Consider the following 19,656-nt stretch of genomic DNA (forward strand, 5'->3'; position numbering starts at 1 on the left):
TATTCATTATCACAGGAGATGAAACCTCAGGCCAGTGGGAAATAGGGATATGGAACTGACACCTACATCAAGCTGAGGACCTTGACAGTGGGATTAGTAAAATATATCAAAGATACTTTGTCTGCTTTTGCTTGGTCTTTGCATGGAAAGACAATTCACCCTTAAAAGTGTGTAATTATCATATTATGTTGCATATGGATTTGGTGTCAAATTTATACCATCTGCATGGAGTATGGATTTCCAAACAGAGAAGAGAATATCAAAATTAATCTCAATTTGTAATACCTGAAAGTTCTAGGCAGAAGAAAATTCCAAAGCATCTTAGAGAAACATGCTTTTAAGCCACCCAGGATTTTCACAGGGAAAGCCAGTCTAAGGAAACTTTTACATCCAAAATTAGAAAAGACATGAGAAATAACTAACCACGGGAAAGAAGTTTGTGTGAACTTCTAGTGGTCTAGAAGGCCACTAGTGGAAGGAAGATTACAACAAGAGTAGCCAGAAGACAATGTTATTTCTACATGTTAGCAATGAAAAATCTAAAAAAGAAATTAAGAAAATAATTCCATTTACAATAGCATTAAAAAGAATAAAATACTCAGGAAAAACTTTAAGTATAAAACTTGCCGATTGAAAACTACAAAACACCCTTGAAATAAATTAAAGAGCTAAATGAACGAAAACACATCAGTGTGTATGGATTGAAAAGCTTTATATTGTTAAGATTGCCACACTTTCCAAACTGATATATAGAGTCAGTCCAATCTCTGCCAAAAATCTCAGCTCACTCTTCTGCTGAAATTGACAAACTGATTCTAAAATTCATATATAACTGCAGCATGACTCATTGGGGAAATGCACATCAAAACCACAATCAGATATTACTTCATACTCTCTAGGGTAGTTGTAATTTTAAAATGGAAAATAACCATATAGGTAAGGATTTGAAAAAATTGTAAACTTCAACTCTGAATGGATAAATAAAATGTGATATATCCATACAATGAAATATTACTTATCCTCATGAACGAATGAAGTACTAGTTCTCTGCTCACACAACCTTTATGAATATCCCATTGGCTAAAGCAAGTCCACGTGATCTAGATCAGAGCAAGGGGCGATGAAGGAACATTTCACCAATGGAAATGTTGAGGAGTGAACATTCACTGAGCAATCATCCAGTGGGACATAACTCAAAATCATTTGTAACTTTGAGTGTATAAAGTCATGAAGGAATTAAAATACTGGACAAAATGAACATATAAGGTAAATGACTTAAAGCATTTTAATATTATTATTATGGTGATTAAAGGGAGAATACAAAGATTAATTACTTTTAGACTTAAGAAGCATATTTTATATTTGGGTAACATAACAATCAAACATTTTATACACAATAATATTATATACATACATATCTGCATTTTCAAAAACAATTAAAAAATAAAAAGGGAATAAAAACTACTTAATTAATCCAAGAAGGTAAAAAGGAAGAAAAAATGAGTTAAAAAGAAGCCTGGTGAATGGAAAGCACAAACTAAGATGATAGCAATAATCCCAAATTTATAATTAGTCACAATAAATGTAAAGTGCTCCAAAACCATCAGATAAGAGACAAATTTGGAGATTAGAATTTTAAAACAATAAATACATTTATATGCTACATACAAATGAGAAGACAGGAGTTTTCTTTTTTCATTTTATTGCTAACAGAATACAAATACCCCCTTTTCCCTCTTAAAGTCATAAAGGCTCAAATGAAAACACATTTAATTAGTATGTTAAAATGCATATGAGCACTTTAGTGCAAATCAAGAACACTTCAGCTCTGTACAGAGTTTTTCTACATTCACCGTCATATCCACCTCATACTGTTGGTGGCAAATAGTAAAGGCCAACTTCTTCAAGTGGAAAAAATGGGCAGACTGTCAGAAATTTGCAAGTGGTTTCCTGAGTGCATGTTGGAGGATGCTGGATTGAATCTCTATGGAGCTGAGATATAGGAGCACATCAGGAACTGTGACAAGGAGCATATCAGGGACTCTTTCTCCCCGACTGACTATTTTGAATTGTCCAGAAGCTTAGTCAAATATGGAAGCTATTAACGTGAGGGCTAGAAAAGCAGCAAGAAAACTGTCTGAGGTCGGTTGCTGCAAACCACTATTCCTATATTAGGTTCTGGACTTGAAGACTGTAGCTCAGCAACATATTTGATTTGGAAGAAGCAGAGAAACAAATAACCTAATAACCTTTAAGATAATTGTATTAAGAAATAACAAAACAAATCATAAGCTTATCTAACTGTTACACGATTGATTAACTTGGGGGTTTCCAATCATGGTACCACTGACTGGTACCATGGTGCCATGGCCTGCTAGGAACTCTGCCACACAACAGAAGGTGAGTAGCCTAAGTGAGCATTATTGCCTGAGCTCCACCTTCTGTCAGATCAGCTGAGGCATTAGATTCTCACAGGAGTACAAACCCTATTGTGAACTATGCATGTAAGTGATCTAGGTTGTACACTCCCTATGAGAATCTAACTAATGTCTGATGATCTGAGGTGGAACAGTTTCATCCTGAAACCATCTCTGCCCCTATCTGTGGAAAAATTGTCTTCCTCGATACTGGTCCCTGGTACAAAAATGGTTGAGGACCACTAGCTTCATCCCTAAGAAAATTCCCATCTCCCTGAGCTCACGCTGTGTCATGTAGGCTGCTAAAGAGGCACAACCTATACACAGAGAATGGCCTTCTTAAATCTGGCTGCAGAGGGCAATGAAAAAAGAACAACGTGTTAGAGAACACCTGGGTTTCCAGATTGATGGACCAAGACTTTCTGCCTTTATCAGAGACAAAAATTCCTACTTTCTGACCTGCAGGATGTGATGATTGCCATGGATATATAACCACTGTGTACTATTCACCAATATCTACTTCTTCAAAGAGGAATCCTATACCATCTGTACACCACAATATATTGTTTAAGTTAGATGTAGATAAATTTATAATTTAGACATATATTAAAAAACAAGGAGGAGCTACATCCCAAAGTGAGCAAGAAAGTTATATATCAGTTAAGGAGGAATCCTGGATTCGAACTTTTTCCCTTTGAGTGAGTTTTATGTGTGAGAATGTAGGTATATAGGTATATTTTGAACAGCAAGGAATATACTTTCCTGAACATCTGCTGTTTTCAGCTTAGCATCCATATACCCTCTTTCTGGGGGCAAGACCATGAATTTCCTTTGGGAAACTAACTCACTTTCTTTCTCAGCCTGGTGGATTTGGTTGAATTAACCCCATACCTGCCCAATAGGCCCTAAATAGCTAAAACCAATAAATGAATCCAACCCCCTAGATACAATGAGATGAATTATAGAGGAGGGAGAGTAATTAACTCTTTTTTTTTTCTAATTCTTTGTAGCCAACAGAGTATGTACCTGTCTCTATGAAAATTACTTGGCAGTGATAAATTTTGTTTATTTGGTAGCTTTATAATTTAAAGAGATTATTTTGATCAACTTTTTTTTTTTTTTTTTTGAGATGGAGCTTCACTCTTGTTGTCCAAGGTGGAGTGCAATGGTGTGATCTCGGCTCACTGCAACATCTGCCTCCAGGATTCAAGCAATTCTTTTGCCTCAGCCTCTCAAGTAGCTGGGATTACAGGCATATGCCACCAGGCCTGGCTAATTTTTTGTGTGCTTTTTACAAGAAATGGGATTTCACCATGTTAGCCAGACTGGTCTCAAACTCCTGACCTCAGGTGATCCACCTGCCTCGACCTCCCAAAGTGCTGGGATTACAGGCATGAACCATTGCACCCAGCCTGATCAATTTCTGCATAAACACTGACATTAAGCTCAATGTGTGGCACTATCTACAACATTGAAACTACCAGTGGATAATCAAAGGATATCTATCTGTAAAATATATATTGGGAAGAGGAACAAAATCAGGACAGTGGGAAATAAGAAGAAAAAAAAAACCCTTGGTTAAGAAGGCAGACTGGTCTGAATAAGTTCTCTTCTGATTCTGAAAATCACTGAGAGTGTTGAAATGTTTTCAAATAAGGATTCGTATTCACTTTCTATTATGGCATAACAAATAACCACAAATTTAATGGCTTAAGAAAATGCAAATTTATCTTTCAGTTGTGTAGGTCAATCTAACATTTGGTCTCACCAGGTTAAAAGCAAGGTGTTGGAAGGGCTGTGCTTCTTCTGGAAGCTCTAGGAGAGATTCTAATTCCTTATTCATTCAAGTGGTTAGCAAAGTACATTTCTTTGTGATTATAAAACTGTGGTCTCCATTTCTTTACTGACTCTCAACTGAGAGCCATTCCCAGCTTCTAGAGGCTGCCTTCCTCTATTATTAAAACTAACAATGACAAGTTGAATCCCTCTCATACTTGGAGTTTCTCCTCTTTCTTCTTTCATCATATCTCGATGACTAATCCTTCTGCTTTTCTCTCCCATGTTTTTTGGAAACGGAAAATTGGGCCCTCCTCAATCATTAGGATAATCTCATCTCAAAATCTATTCCCTTAATCACAACTGTAAAGTCCCTTTTACCATGTAAGGTAACTTATTCACAGATTCCAGAGACAAGGGTGTGGACATCCTTGGCAGGCCATTATTCTCCCTCCCACCACATTGCTACTATAATTTTAGCAGGATTTCAAGGAAGTGTGTTTCAGGAATGGAAAACACAGTGGGGACTGTTTATAAGAAGCAACTCAGTCCAACTAACTTAAAATCAACTAAGCATGCTGGTTATAACAGTTGTACAAAGTGAAAACGGCCCTCCCTACCCAGATTGACTGACAAATATAACACATTGCTTTATCTCTCAATGACAGCTATGGTCCATAGAGTGACATATGGTCTCAGAAGAGACATCCTAGGTCCTGTATCCCTGTAAAGCAAGGGCAATAGTTTGGGAGTAATGAATTGCTTTCACATTGGGCCACAGAAGTATATGACCACAGATTTTTCTCCTCTGCCTAACATATCATCATTTCTCTATCTCCAAATTCTATTTAGCTAGACATGGCAGGTCTAATGTAGCCTCTTAAGATACATGTAGGTGCTATCATCCTCATATTAAGGTTTGTCTTAATTTTATTTTGTCTGTATCAAAGCAAGATGCGTTATTCTTGATTTATTAAAATTCTAACCTATCTACAGAGTGAACAAGAAAAGAGAAAAGCACCAGGGACCAGAGATGGAGGGCTCTAGTCTCTACTCAGTCACAGTAGTGTCCTTGGCTATAACTCTTCCCTCCATAGATTTTTGCAAAATGTAGAAATATATTCTTAGGCCATTTGAGTTCTCGAAGTCTACATGATTAACCATATCAGAAATTGAATCCAAAAAGTGCTTTGAAATCTCATTTTCACCGAGAATCTCAATTTATTTAGGACATGATGTAATAACTATATTTTAATTTTTAAAAACATATTAATTTATGCTATTAGCTATTGATAATTGCATTTTGCTTTTTTCAACTCATTTTTGGAAAGGTTATTTCTCTGGTGCCTTGAAGAGAAGAAAATACTGGCAGTGCAGTGTGGTTGTCAAATGCACAGGATCTATCTATCCCTGATTATCTGGGCTCAATGTCCTCACCCCTACTTAGTAGCTGTATAATTATGAAAAGGTAATGTAATCTCTTTGTGTGCCAGTTTTCTCATCTGTAATGTAAAAATAATAATAGCTATTTTGAAAGTATATGAGATGGAGTTAATGAGTTAACACAAAGTTCTTATTGCTCAGCCTGACAGACAGTAAATGTCTAATAAATATGAGCTATTATTACCAGACTCACAGGATTTTTTTTCTTAATAGTCACAAGGCCCATTCTCAGATTTGAATCTATTCTCAAATGTCTGGGATCCTCCAGCCTATGACAATATTCAGCTGAAATTAAAGCAGAAAAAATCCAGGAATGCACATACAATGAGGATCTCCTTGTAACAGTGGTGATAGAACTAAATTGAGCTAAAGTTGTTTTTATCTGTATGCTTTTAAAGCATGTATATAATTTTAAGCAAGACTTGGATTCATCAGAACAAAATTATCTCATCCAAAATTAAGGCCTGCGATTCTATATTTATTTAAACAATGAGGGGCTGGGGGAGGTGGGTGTGAGGGTCACAGTTAAGCAGGCTCTGAAATGTGCCAGGAATCCTTAGACATGAGTACTAGTAATACTCAAGCTAGAGCCAATGCTTGCTATGTAAACTCTGGAGCATAACTGCAGCATTTGTGAAGGTACCATTTTTTCCTTCTCTCCAAACATTCCTCATCTGTAAGTCTATGACACCAGCAAACTGAAAGTGTGGCTCCTGTCACCCTTTTCTTCAAGGGTGAGTCTCCGTGTCTAGGTCTTCTCTGCAGAAACAGGATAGAACAGATGTCACAATCAGTTCAATTTGTGGTTTCTTCTGGGTCTTCCCAAAATAAAGAAAGGTCTCTAAGAAGAAAATCTTGGTAGTGATAGATGAGCATAAATATGACAGTGATATTGGTAACAAAGAGAAACACCTTTGTGTTAAGTGTCAGCACTTTATCTAACTAGCACCTCAACAAATAACACATCCACGAGATGGGGAGTGTTTTGGTCATATACTGTGGAACAAAACCAAGGCACATCCAGGATTAGTAACTGGCCCAAGGTCACTACATTATTTAAACCTGTGTCTGAATTCAGAGACCCTCACATTGACCACTGTACTTTATTGCCCCATAAAAACTATAGGGAGGATTCCTCTCCACCTGTTCTCACCTCAGCCTCACAGAGTGTCTTTCCCTTGTCTCATTTTTCCTAAGCATCCAGGCTCACATTCAGTTATTTGTGTTTACTTATAAAAGGCTTTGCTCCGGTGATTAAGGACCTAACGCAGATAATTACCCTGTGATTTGCAAGCAGTGCAGTGGCTGGTATTTCAGGAAGTAGCATTGCCGTATAAATATTACCTGTGTGCTGTGTCAGCTTATTGCCCACCTTGAGAGCAATCTCCCTGTTAGTTTTATGGCACATTAAGTCTCCTTTTGGAATGAATTGGGTTTGTGTGAGTCTGATTGGTTACATCAGAATAAAAGAGTAAACAGCAGGGATGACTGGAAAGCTATAAAAGAGACATATTAGAGAAGGGGAAAGGTGGTGGGAGGGGGGAGGCATTTAAAGGAGACGTTTAAAATGATAAACTAATGGAAACGGGGTATGAGTCTGAGAATGGTTATACTTACTGCAGAGAGTCTGACTGTTACAGCAAAGGTGTAAGTCAGAAGATGAAAAACAGCACTACAGGAAGGAAATTATCTGGGAGGAGGGTGGGGAGAAGAAAAATATTAATAGGTGTTATATGTCTACCCCTGTCTCTTCTTATACATTTAAGCCAGCTGTAACTTTTAGGGACCAACCTGACACCACCTGCAGTCTTCCAACTTGCCCCCCCTCCACCATGCCCTTTGCTGTCGCCAACAGAATGGAACAAAGAGGGACTTCAGCGCCATGTGCCAAGCACTTAATACGTGATTCCTCTGCTAACATTATAACCACTGAAGAGATTCCTCTGCTAACATTATAACCACTGAAAATATGCAAGAGAGCATCTTGCATATTTTGATATGCCTGATACTGGCAAGAAGTGCTCAATAAACATTTGTTTATTCAAAATAAAGTAATGAATAAGAGGATGTGCTAAGCAGCAAAGTCCATCTCTAGAAGTACCAATAAAAGTGGAGTTCTTGGTATGAATTTCTGTACAAGGAAATCTGTATTGAATTCTGTACAATATTGTACGAAGAATCCATTTTAGAGCCTCTCAAATGCTGTTTTATTTGCTAATTACAGAAGATCAGGGGCCTGGAATTTAGTCAAAGTCCCTAACTTTTTAAAAAGTCTATTAATTTTGAGATTGCTTTATGTAATAGGTAGAAATTTATAATAGTACACAAAATATAATAGTTTCTCTACATATTCCTATGGTGGGGAGGGGCCTCTATGATGTATTATTAAACAAAACCAAATCAAGGTGAAGAAATGTATTTGAAAAAAGGGATGAAAAAATGTGTGTGTTTGGTTTGCTTATTTCAAAAAGTCATAGAAAAATTGAAAAAAATAAAAAGGTAACCTGTGGGAGGAAGAAAGAAAGAGGATATGGAGGATTGAGATTAGAAGTTAGAAATGTTTAAATACTGCTTGTTTTATACCCTTGATCTTGGGATAAAATACATATTTAACATAATTAGAAAATAAAAAATATAAAGGCAGTTCCTAAAACTAGAAATCATAATGAAATAAAAGAACTTAACTGTGTGTTGAGCTGGTGGCACTGCCATACATAGGATAATTATTTCTCGTGCTTTTAAAACGTTTATTATACTGAATATCTCTAGTAAGATACACGCTGAGGACAGTAGATTTTACATATATGGAAAACATGTATCTCTACATTTGTGGCAGGTTTGGTAGTTATTCTGGACTGTCATGAATTTTATAATTTCAAAAATTAGTACTTATTTTGCTGGTATTGGGAACCAAGATTTTTGATGAAAGAATGAAGTATAGATATAAGCTTGAACAAACTAATTTAAAAACTTAATAGCCCAAGAAAGCTTATTTTGAAATACCATAAACTTATGTGTTTTATCTTCAAACAAACATACTAAAATAAACATGCACTTATGTGTGTTGACAGACACAAATGTACATATGTACACACACATACATACATGTATGCATATATTTTCCCTTCTGATTCTGTGTAAAGACCTAAAAATTATGGCCCATCTAGGAGCATTGAACACGCCTATCATACAGAATATGGTCTCAAATACCAGGACTCTTTGAGAGTTGATGACAGAAATTGTACCAGATGAGCTTGTAGCATTTCATCAGACCAGAAAGCAAGAAAGTTATCAAAGACTATGTTGCTATATTATTTACTCACATATTCTGGAAGCAAGTAAAAATAATTTTTATTAGTCGTTTTTTATTTATAATAGTTTCTTCTTCCATTTAGTGTGGTGCACACATAAATGCATTTCATGAATTTATAGTGAATAAATATAAACATCACTACATTTGGAGGAAGGAAAAAGGAAAACCACCAAAAGCTCATTTAGACAATTCAAAACTACTCTTTACATCTGGCATATAAGCTACTGAGAACCACTCCCTTAAAATCATTGTTATATGCTGTTAATTAACTTGAAGTCTTGACTATTCTTTGGCTTTTCCTTTCTGCTTTTGTTTCAAATAAATATTATTTCCGTTTGTTCTTGTTTTGCTCACTTTCTATGCTTTGCTTTTTAATACTAAGTTAACTAAGCATAGGTAATTTTTATGTTTTTTACTAAAATCAATAGAAGGTTTATGTTGCCTTTAATAGAATAAATGCAGAAGAAAATGGATGAAACTAGAATATTTCAATTATAGAATTTATAAGGTGTATTAAAACCTTCCACAATTTTACATTTTTCTACTTTCTCAAAAGTTACATTTAAAAAATATGTTTGATATTTTATTAATTGGTACATAAATGTTTACAATTGTTATCTTTTATTGCAGACTGTGCTGTGAGTAGTATAAAATAAGCAGCTTTTTCCATTTAATGTTTCTCACCTTGAATTATTTCACTTATGCCCTCATTGTCCTGCCATATTTCTCAGATTGTACTTTGCATTCTGTCCAGTCAGCAAATTTGATGATGTAATTGCAGAGATAGTTTTCCTCTGTCTATAGACTCTCTTCAGGAACAAATGTTCCTAAACTATAAAAAGTATCATTTTCACTTTAGGTACAATACAAGGAAAAGACCCAGACTACATAGTCTATTGCCTCTTAAAAAACAGATAATTAAGTGTGGTCTGTGGACCACCTGCATCAGAATCACCTGGGATATTTGTTTAAAAGGTAATCTGTGGCTAGGAGCAATGGCTGACGTCTGTGATCCCAGCATTTTGGGAGGCCGAGGCAGGCAGATCACGAGGTCAAGAGACCGAGACCATCCTGGCCAACATGGTGAAACCCCATCTCTACTAAATATACAAAAATTAGCTGGGCGCGGTGGCATGTGCCTGAAGTCGCAGCTACTTGGGAGGCTGAGGTAGGAGAATCGCTTGAACTCAGAAGGCGCTGCAGGGATTACAGTGAGCCGAGACTACACCACTGCACTCCAGGCTGGCAGCAGACTGAGACTCCTCAAATAATAATAAAAAGGTAAGCTGCAAGACCCCACCTAAGAAACATGGAGTCCGAATCTTTGAGGGATAAAGTCCTGGTGTCTGAATTTTCAGCAAGCTCCTCAAGTGGTTCCTATGGTCATTACAGCTTGAGAAGAACTGCCTGAAAACAATAATGACAAAGCATCACTAAAATAAATTCACTTTTTATGTATTTGGATGATTTTACATGGAAAGCTTCCAAATTAACTTTTTCTCTGTGCAGGAAGAGTTAAGTAGTTATTAAAAGAACCTGACAATATTTATGGAAAGATTATTTTATATTCCCTCTCTTTTATTAATTCATAATAGCAGAAGAAAAAGAGGTAGCATAGTATTCAATTTGCCTTCTTTCCTGCTGTAGATTTTTCTCCCATTTTGCCCAAATGTTTCCCGTTTTCCGCCTTTACCCCATCTTTAGCTATTATTGCCTTCCTATTTATAGTTCTGATCCTCACCTATAGGATCTTTCGTATAAACAAACCAAGGCTTTTTTTTTCTTTTTTTGCAAAAGGAAACAAAATAACCCCACACATTTGAAATAACAATGTGTTAACATGCTCTGATTACACAATCAAGGTTTCCTCTTGATTTTATTCCTATGCAACAGAGTTTCAATTTACCATACCAAGTATCTCAGTACTTTTGCTGTCAATCAATGAAGCTGTAATATGCAATTCAATCACCATGCATTTCTTTCCCCACTGAACAAACATTTACTGACTTTTTAGATTAGTTTTTGGCCAAAGTAACTCGAAACATTGTCAAACACATACCGGTGTATCATAACTTGATTGAGTCCCTTCCCTTTGCCCAAGCATTAGTGAGGCAGATTTTTGTTTATTCACTTTATTAGGTCGGGTCTTCAAAATGGGACTCTTTGTCAGCTTTAAATGACATTTCAATTTGTTGAGTACATTCCTAATGGAATTCTGTACACTTTCCCCTTGGGAAATATTTGCCTTACAGGCCCCTCTGAAGCAAAGTCCACTGCAGTGTCACTAATGAGTTCAAAATATCTATTAGCAAACAAAGGTTTTGTTTGATCCTTAGAGACATAGTATAAATGAAATAAATGAACCTTTAGAGAGAATCTAATTTAACTCTTTCATTTTTACATATAAGGAAACTGGAGTGCCTAGAGATGGAAAATTTCTTATTCAAGACAAAATTATGAGTGGCAAAGTTCAGAAAAGTATCTGAGTTCTAGTCCAATGCCATAGTGGCTATGTCGGGCTATCAGTGCGATATGTCAGGATATTATTATTATTATTATTATTATTATTTTGAGATGGAGTCTTACTCTGTCACCAGGCTGGAGTGCAGTGGCGCAGTCTCGGCTCACTGGAACCTCCGCCTGGGTTCAAGCGATTCTTCCGCCTCAGTCTCCCGAGTAGCTGGGACCACAGGCGCGTGCCACCACTCCCGGCTAATTTTTGTATTTTTAGTAGAGACGGGGTTTCACCATGTCCAGGATGGTCTCGATCTCTTGACCTCGTGATCCACCCGCCTCGGCCTCCCTAAGTGCTGGGATTACAGGCGTAAGCCACCGCGCCCGGCCTATTATTTTTCACATTACAATAAAACTTTTCCTTGAATCTGCTGATTCTCTGCCTGTTTGCAAAACAATTATGTCTTTGTTCCACAGTAAAATCTTTAGCTCCTCTTTTTCCTCCATCTCCTATAACTGTCAACACATCTTGAAGACACTATCCTGGAAATAAATTCCAAATCCAACCACTTTCTCTAGTCTAAGACCCCAACATCTCTTGCCTGGTCTGCAGCTGTAGTTTCTCACAGATGATCTCTCTGCTTCCACTTTCCATGTCCTCCTCTTTGTTGTTACTTGGGCCAGTTCTCTACACAGGAGATAAAGCCAGCAATCTTCTCAAAACAGTAAAGCCTTTGAGCAAAACACTCAAATGACCTCTACAGCCTTGTAGGAGTAGAATCCAACACATTACCATAGCCTGCAAGGTTCGACCGCATCTGATTCCAGCCTACCTCTCTGACCTCACCTCCAGCTACCCTTCCTCTTGTTCATTCTGAGAGAGCTACACAAATCTCTTGTGGTTTTTCATACCAAGTTCATGATCTTCTGGGTCTTTGTACTTACCATTAGCTCCACCAGAAATGCTCTTTGGACTCTGTGACTTCGCCCCTTACTTTGATCAGGTCCCAATTTGAATGTTCTCTCCTTAGCAAAACCTATTCTTATCCCTTGGTCTGAAAGAACTACCTGCTCTTCATGCTCTGTTACCTTATTCTACTTTAATCTTCTCATTTATCTATCTGATATATAATTATATGATGATATACTTACTATTCCCCAACTACAATGTAAGTTTCTTTTTGTTTATTTATTTTTTTTTTTAGATGGAGTCTCCCTCTGTCACCCAGGCTGGAATGCAGTGGCATGATCTCAGCTCATTGCAACCTTCACCTACTGGGTTCAAATGATTCTCCTACCTCAGCCTCCTGAGCAGCTGAGATTACAGACACACACTACCACACCCAGATAATTTTTGTATTTTCAGTAGAGATGGGGTTTCACCATGTTGGTCAGGCTGGTCTTAAACTCCTGACCTCCCGATCTCCTGATCTGTCTACCTCAACCTCCCAAAGTGCTGGGATTACAGGCATGAGCCACTGTACCCAGCCAATATAAGCTTTATGAGAACAAAAAAAAGTGTCTGTTATGTTCATCTCCAATGTTTTACTATCTGTATCAGTGTCTGTCCAGTACTAAGACCTTAGTTATTATTTATTGAATAAATAAGTAAACATCACTGTCTAGGAAAAGCAAAAGCATATATATATATATATACATACACACTCACTCATACACCTGTACACACACCCAATCTGTTCTGATTAGACCACACTAGAAATACTGCATTTAATTCTACATCCTCTTTACTAGGTTGAATTAACAAGGCTCTTTATCTTTTTTTAAAAAAATGAATAAAATTATTTGAAAACCTAAAAAATCACCACCTGAAAAAGGAGTAAAGAGAGCACAGGTAGAGCCTGAATAGATGGATATTTAGGAATAAAAGTTACAGAAAAATAGATTCTAAGTTCATTTTAAGAAAGGGATTTAATAGCCATAAATAATCAAAAATAGAATGGACTTCAGTGTGAAATCATGGGTCTGTCATCATTCAAGATGTCCAAGTATAGCTGGACAATCATTGATGAGCGCAGCTGTAGAAAGTAGTTTAGCACAAAAATAGATAGCTGCAGGAAGTGGTCTGATTGGTCGGTGCCAGTCCCAAGGTGCTCTGATGCAGAGATTTTACTCGTGTTAACATTATTCAGGGCATTTAAGAAATACTTTCTCAGAAACTGCTTCCAAGTCTATGGCTCATTCTTTCTGATGCAGAGATTTTACTCGTGTTACCATTATTCAGGGCATTTAAGAAATACTTTCTCAGAAACTGCTTCCAAGTCTATGGCTCATTCTTTAGAATATATTTATTACTGACAAATTCAAGTTTGCTAAGGAAAGTGAATGATAAGGCTTGTTGACAATAGTTTCTTTGTACTTCAAAATATCACTGTGACTGTTACATGACTACTTCCTTTTGTCATGACTTTTTAAATCTATTTTTTAAATAGGAATTTCTGTATTATTTTGACAAAGGATAAAATTAGAAAAATTATTTCAACTTGCAAATTTTAATTTGCATGATTAAAAAAGAAACATGCTGAAATCATCAAATTAACTTATAATCTCATCTCTTGCATAACATTCATAACTTTCCTAATATATGCAGTGATTAAACCAAATATCTTATTTTAATGCTTCATAACAATAAACATCATTAGTTTCTCTCCTTTTCTGATGTGTAATTGAAGATAAGACATATTAAGTCACTTGGTCCAGATTTAATCAAGTGCAGACCAGGCCTCAAACCTTGATTCTAGGTTCATGGTCATATTATTCACTTCAACCTGATCACTTTGGTCTAGAATGAAGACCTTTAACCAATGCTGCAAAATTCCAGGCCCCACCAAAGAAACATGGAAAAAATAATTCTGGGAGGTCTCTACTTTATATTTTTTTCTCAGACTATCTGTATAGGAAGTTTTCTATTCAATCTCCTCTTTGGAATGTTCTGGCTATAAAGCACAATAAAAATGTCAAAAATTATTCTCTCCTGTAATGCAGGCCTTTTCTTGCCAGTGTGTAGAAAGCAATGATGGATTTTCAATACACTTTATAAATTGTCACACCCTTGTTATTTTGTTTTCCAAAATCTATTTACATTCCATGGCTTTATGTTAAGCTTGGGTTACTAACTCACACATTTATTCTAAACTTAATTGAATTTTTATTACTCATGATAAAATTGGTGTTTTGCATTTTGCACAATATTTCTCTGCTGTGGACTTTCATAAGGTACAATTATACAAGAATCAGAGCCTGGAGGAATTAATTATTAATGAATGGAATAAAGATATTAATGTTTATTTGTAACAATTGAGAGGCTATATTTGCTTCCCTCAATTGTGATAGCAGATCCTGGATTTTGATGCCCTTTCCTTGTCTTAATCAGTAAATTCCAGTCCTAGGATCATAATAGCTAGATTATCTAATATTAAGATGCTATCTGAAATAGGCCTTCATATGTGTGTGTGTGTGTGTGTGTGTGTGTGTGTGTGTGTGTATGTGTGTAGATAGATATGCATATGAACACATATATACATATTAATACAAATTCACACACATATATAAAAACATACACATATACACTCAAATACACATAGGCGCACACATATAAAGTGTTTGGCACTGATTTTTTTTTTTTTTCATCAGATCAGCCACTGAGTAACTCCATAAGGTAGGGAGACTCAGTATTACTCTTTTTGTTCCAAAGATGAAGAAACTAAGACCTGGAAATTTTAAATGACTTAGCCGATATCACACAGCCAATAAGTGGCAGAGCCAAGACTCAAGTCCTCATCTCACTTATTCCAAAGTCCACATAACACTAAATGCTCAGGAGCTGACAGTAATGACCCTCATTAGGGCTTTTAGGGTTTACTCTGAACTAGGCAGTTTACATGTAATATCTCATTCATTCCCCTAAACAGCCATGGGTTAGATATTAATTCACCTATTACAAAGTTAAAAAACAAAAACAACAACAACAAAGACTGAGGCTGGAAATATCTCTGCAATTATATCATTTAAAAAAAAGTAACTTTCCCAGATAACTTCTCAATTGCAGAGCAGTGACATCAACTCATGTCTTCTGATTCCTTAGAAACTCATCTTCCTGGTGTTTTTCCTCTCTGATAAAAACAAGAAAAAAGACTTGTTAAGTGAATGCCAAATAAATATTTGCTTAACACAGAAACGTCTAATTGAATAATAATCTATTGCACTTTACTTTACCTTCCCTAACCCCCATTCCCATCCAGATAATCAAAGATCATGGTGCTATATTGGTGAGGGGGGAAGGGATATAGAATAGGATGCATGAGAACTATAACTTGGTATACATTAAACGTCTGGTATAATGTCTTTTAAAATTCTTGGTTGGCATGTCTCATAAACCACATATTACATTGTCCGATGACAATTCTACATAGAATTATATAAATTAATAATTATATATGATGTGTTAAATGCTTTTTATTTATACTATTCCATTTCATTGTCTCAGTCTATATAAAATATATTTTTATTCTGCTTTTGCAAAAGAAACTGTGGCTCAAGAACTTGAATGTCTTTTAAAATCCCATAGCTGGAGAATGGCAGACTTCAGATTCATATGTCAGCTTTCTGACTCAGGGTGCAGTGCTTCTTTACCCACTGTATTCTCCACAGTGCCTGAGGTTGGCACTTTTTTTTTTTTTTTTTTTTTTGAGACGGAGTTTCACTCTTGTTACCCAGGCTGGAGTGCAATGGTGCAATCTCAGCTCACCGCAACCTCCACCTCCTGGGTTTAAGTAATTCTCCTCCCTCAGCCTCCTGAGTAGCTGGGATTACAGGTGTGTGGGTTGGCATATCTTTAAGTTCAAGGCAACCCACTTCTTTCATCGAAATTTTCCCAAATACATGGTTGATATTGGGCATTCCTCTTCTGAATTCCTACAATGGTTTCTGAAACTGTAGGTCAGCAGCATTGTTTCTCTTACTCAGATGACTTCAGGGTCAAGTTTCTGGATTGGAAAACATCTTTTTTTACTTTATCATTAACATTGTTTTCTGGTAGGTTCTAGAGACATAGAAGTGAGGCAACATCCTTGGTGTGATCAGCTATTTGGGGGCTAGTACCCACTGTGATTGTAAGGAGGGCTTAGACATTGACTGTGATAACAGCAAGCCAGAGCTGTAGGATGACAAATTTGAAGGTAGAAAGGAAACTGTGGGGTAGGCTGCTTAATTTCACAGGGTAGCAAGAGCTTAGCTCAATAGCAGATTTTTGGAAAGCCAAATATATATGAAATTGTGGGTTAGATATCAGAACTGCCGTTGAATGAGAGAGAAGTGCACTGGTTCAATATCAAGCACTGTGAAAAGCTTCTGAGGAGCAGCACTTCATCCTCAAAACCCTGCACTATAATAGGCAATGCAGCTCTACAACATTAAAGGCTAATTTTTCTTTTACCCAAGTCCTATCATTGTTGTAATTAATGGGTGTAAGGGTTATTAACCTACAATTTTTTTTGAGACAGTTCTGTTCTTTTTGCCCAAGCTGGAGTGCAGTGGTGCAGTCTCAGCTCACTGCAGCCTCTGTCTCCCAGGTTCAAGCAATTCTCCTGCCTCAGCCTTCCAAGTAGCTGTGATTACAGGCACCTGCCACCACACTTGGCTAATTTTTTTGTATTTTTAGTGGAGACCGAGTTTCACCACGTTGGCCAGGTTGATTTCAAATTCCTGACCTCAGGTGATCCATCCAGCTCGGCCTGTCAAAGGGCTGGGATTACAGGTGTGAGCCACCGTGCCCAGCCTAACCTATAATCTTTTAATTCCCAATCCCTCCACACTCTGTGATGCTATTACTGGGTCTCCATCAAGCACATTTCTCTTTGGTCAACTTGCTCTCTATTAGTTTTTTTTTTTTTTTTTGCCAACAGGGAGTGTTAAAGGAAGCCTAGAAAACAAGAGGTGCAAAGAAAGGACTTGATCCATTCCCGTTCGTGTCCTGGTTTGCAATTGTCTTCCCAGCAACGGCTCTTCACTTCAGCAAGCAGCAGTTGCTTCCACGTTCCAGTTTCTTTCGGCAGTCTCAGAACCAGCACCAACTAGGTTTCAGTGTCAGCTGAAAGGGAGGCTGTACTCAGAGGTCTGAGTTACAGCTCCTCCTCTGAGCTCTCAGGTGCCAGTACAATGGATGCACTCTCTCTTGCAAGGTACAGTTCCTAGATTATCAGGGACCCCTACTCTAGGCTTCTAGGTTCTTATCATCCTAATATCTTCATGTTGGCTCGTGGTCATAACAGTCGTAGCTGTTTCCCATTCTCTCTGTGTTAACTTGGTGTTTCATGGTAGCTTTTTAGTCCTCCAATGCCTGTTCAACCAGTTCTCTACCTTAAATTCTCTCTGAAAAATAACTTGTGTTTTGTGTTCCTGGAAGGACTCTCCTTGTTTTTTCGGGTCTGCATTACCTCGTTTGAGTTTCCACCAGAGTAGCCCAAAATGTCTTTGCTTCAGTGTGAATGGTTAGATTGAGTTTCTTAAGTTCCCTTACCTCTAGGTACCTTTATGTTAAATTTGGTCATTCCTTCTCCACATGGATAAAGCATATCCAGCCTGACTCAAGGTTGCACCCTGCTGGTTGAAAATAGATAGCTGGTAGACAGGAGGTGAAAAGAGGCTATCTTGACAGAGCTCAGTTACCAGTGTTTGGATAAAATCAGTTCCTGAACCAATAGAGACTCTACTCCTTATACCAATGACCCTTATTCAAAACTTTCTGTCATTTGGTTTTGTGACACTTTCATTCCTTATACCTCATTTTTAAATTTATTTTATTTTATTTTATTTTATTTTAAGAAACAGGGTCTTGCTTTGTCACCCAGGCTGGAGTGCAGTGACACAATCATAGCTCGCTGAAATCTCGAACTCCTGGGCTCAAGTAATTCCCCCCCACCCCCACCTCAGCCTCCTGAGTAGCTGAGAATACAGGTACATATCATAGCACTTGGCTAATATTTTCAAAATTTTTTTTTGTAGAAATGGGGTCTCGCTATGTTGCCCAGGCTGGTCTTGAACCCCTGGTCTCAAGTGATTCTCCTCCCTCAGCCTCTCAAAACTCTGGGATTACAGGCATCAGCCACTGTGCCTAGCCTCCTTACACCTCCTTAAGAGCCTTTCTAATTCGAGTATATTAAAATCTATTTTTCTCTGAAAATTTTATAAAACTCCTAAAGGTAAATGAGAAGAATTTTAGAGTAGCACCCACCTTCTGCTTGATAAGAAGCCCTGTTCTTTATGTTTGATTATTGAGAACTATCCAACAAGCTAACTCAAGAAGTTATTGATTGAGCTGAATCCAATAACTCAAACATTATTATGGTAACATCTCCAAAATTACTGCCATCTATATCTGAAATATATTTATACAAGAGGGGAAAATAGAGCTAATTCTGCTCATTTTATTTCCAACAAAAATTGACTGAGGGGAAAAGGGCAGGTTGCCAGTCTGTTTCCTATTTCATGGGAAGGAAAGTGAGAAACAGCCACCAGAAATTTCTGTTTCATTATCAGAAAAGTTGAGTGAACACAGATGAAAAGGATGTAAGTTTTTATTTTAATAGTTTATAATTTAAGTATATTTAGGAAAATAGATTTTAAGCATTCATTTTAAAATCTATTTTCCTAAAGAAATAATAATTTATGGAACCTGAAAATGGAATATCTTTTCATAGGTAATATTTATGTTCTTCCTCATCCCAAGAGGAAATTCTCATCATAAGGTTATATTAACTCATACAAGTCTTGAAAGATTCATTAAGAGAAAGCTTTTGAACGAGTGAGGTAAGAACCATTACTTAGTCATATGTTTTTGTGACCTATAAAGCAACCTGGATATATTTTAATACCTGACAATGGCATGCTTATATTTTTGTAGGAAAACCTTTACTCTTACAAACTTCTTTCATCTCAGTTGTTGTTAACTCCATCATAGAATTATGGCTACTCACAATCTCTCTTGTCCTGCTGGGCAGGAGGTTCTTTTTGTGTGGTTCGTTTTCTTCTCTATCTAGTAACAATCAGAGAACAGATCCAGAAATCTGAGGGTTTTCTGCTATGGTAACTCAACTCTTACTTTATTAAATCCACACAATAGAATCAATGAGAAAAAAAATCTGTTGTTGAAGTTGGATACAATTCAGAAAATCTCATTGGCAGGAGAGGAAAATTAACTAGCTCTCTATAGTAGGGTCTCATCTTCTGTGTTGATTT

At 36.9% G+C, this 19,656-nt stretch overlaps 1 long non-coding RNA gene across 1 annotated transcript in view; it reads left to right on the forward strand.

Annotated features, from left to right (window-relative positions):
- The window catches only part of LOC118153445 (uncharacterized), a 37,600-nt gene extending 18,619 nt beyond the window's left edge, over nucleotides 1–18,981 (forward strand). Inside the window, exon 3 of the long non-coding RNA XR_004742663.3 lies at nucleotides 17,325–18,981. This is a non-coding gene — a long non-coding RNA (uncharacterized LOC118153445). The remainder of the gene's footprint in view (nucleotides 1–17,324) is intronic.
- Nucleotides 18,982–19,656: the final 675 nt, after the last annotated feature.

The sequence above is a fragment of the Callithrix jacchus genome, chromosome 5 (genome assembly GCF_049354715.1).
Source record: "Callithrix jacchus isolate 240 chromosome 5, calJac240_pri, whole genome shotgun sequence".
In the NCBI taxonomy this organism is placed as follows: domain Eukaryota; kingdom Metazoa; phylum Chordata; class Mammalia; order Primates; family Cebidae; genus Callithrix; species Callithrix jacchus.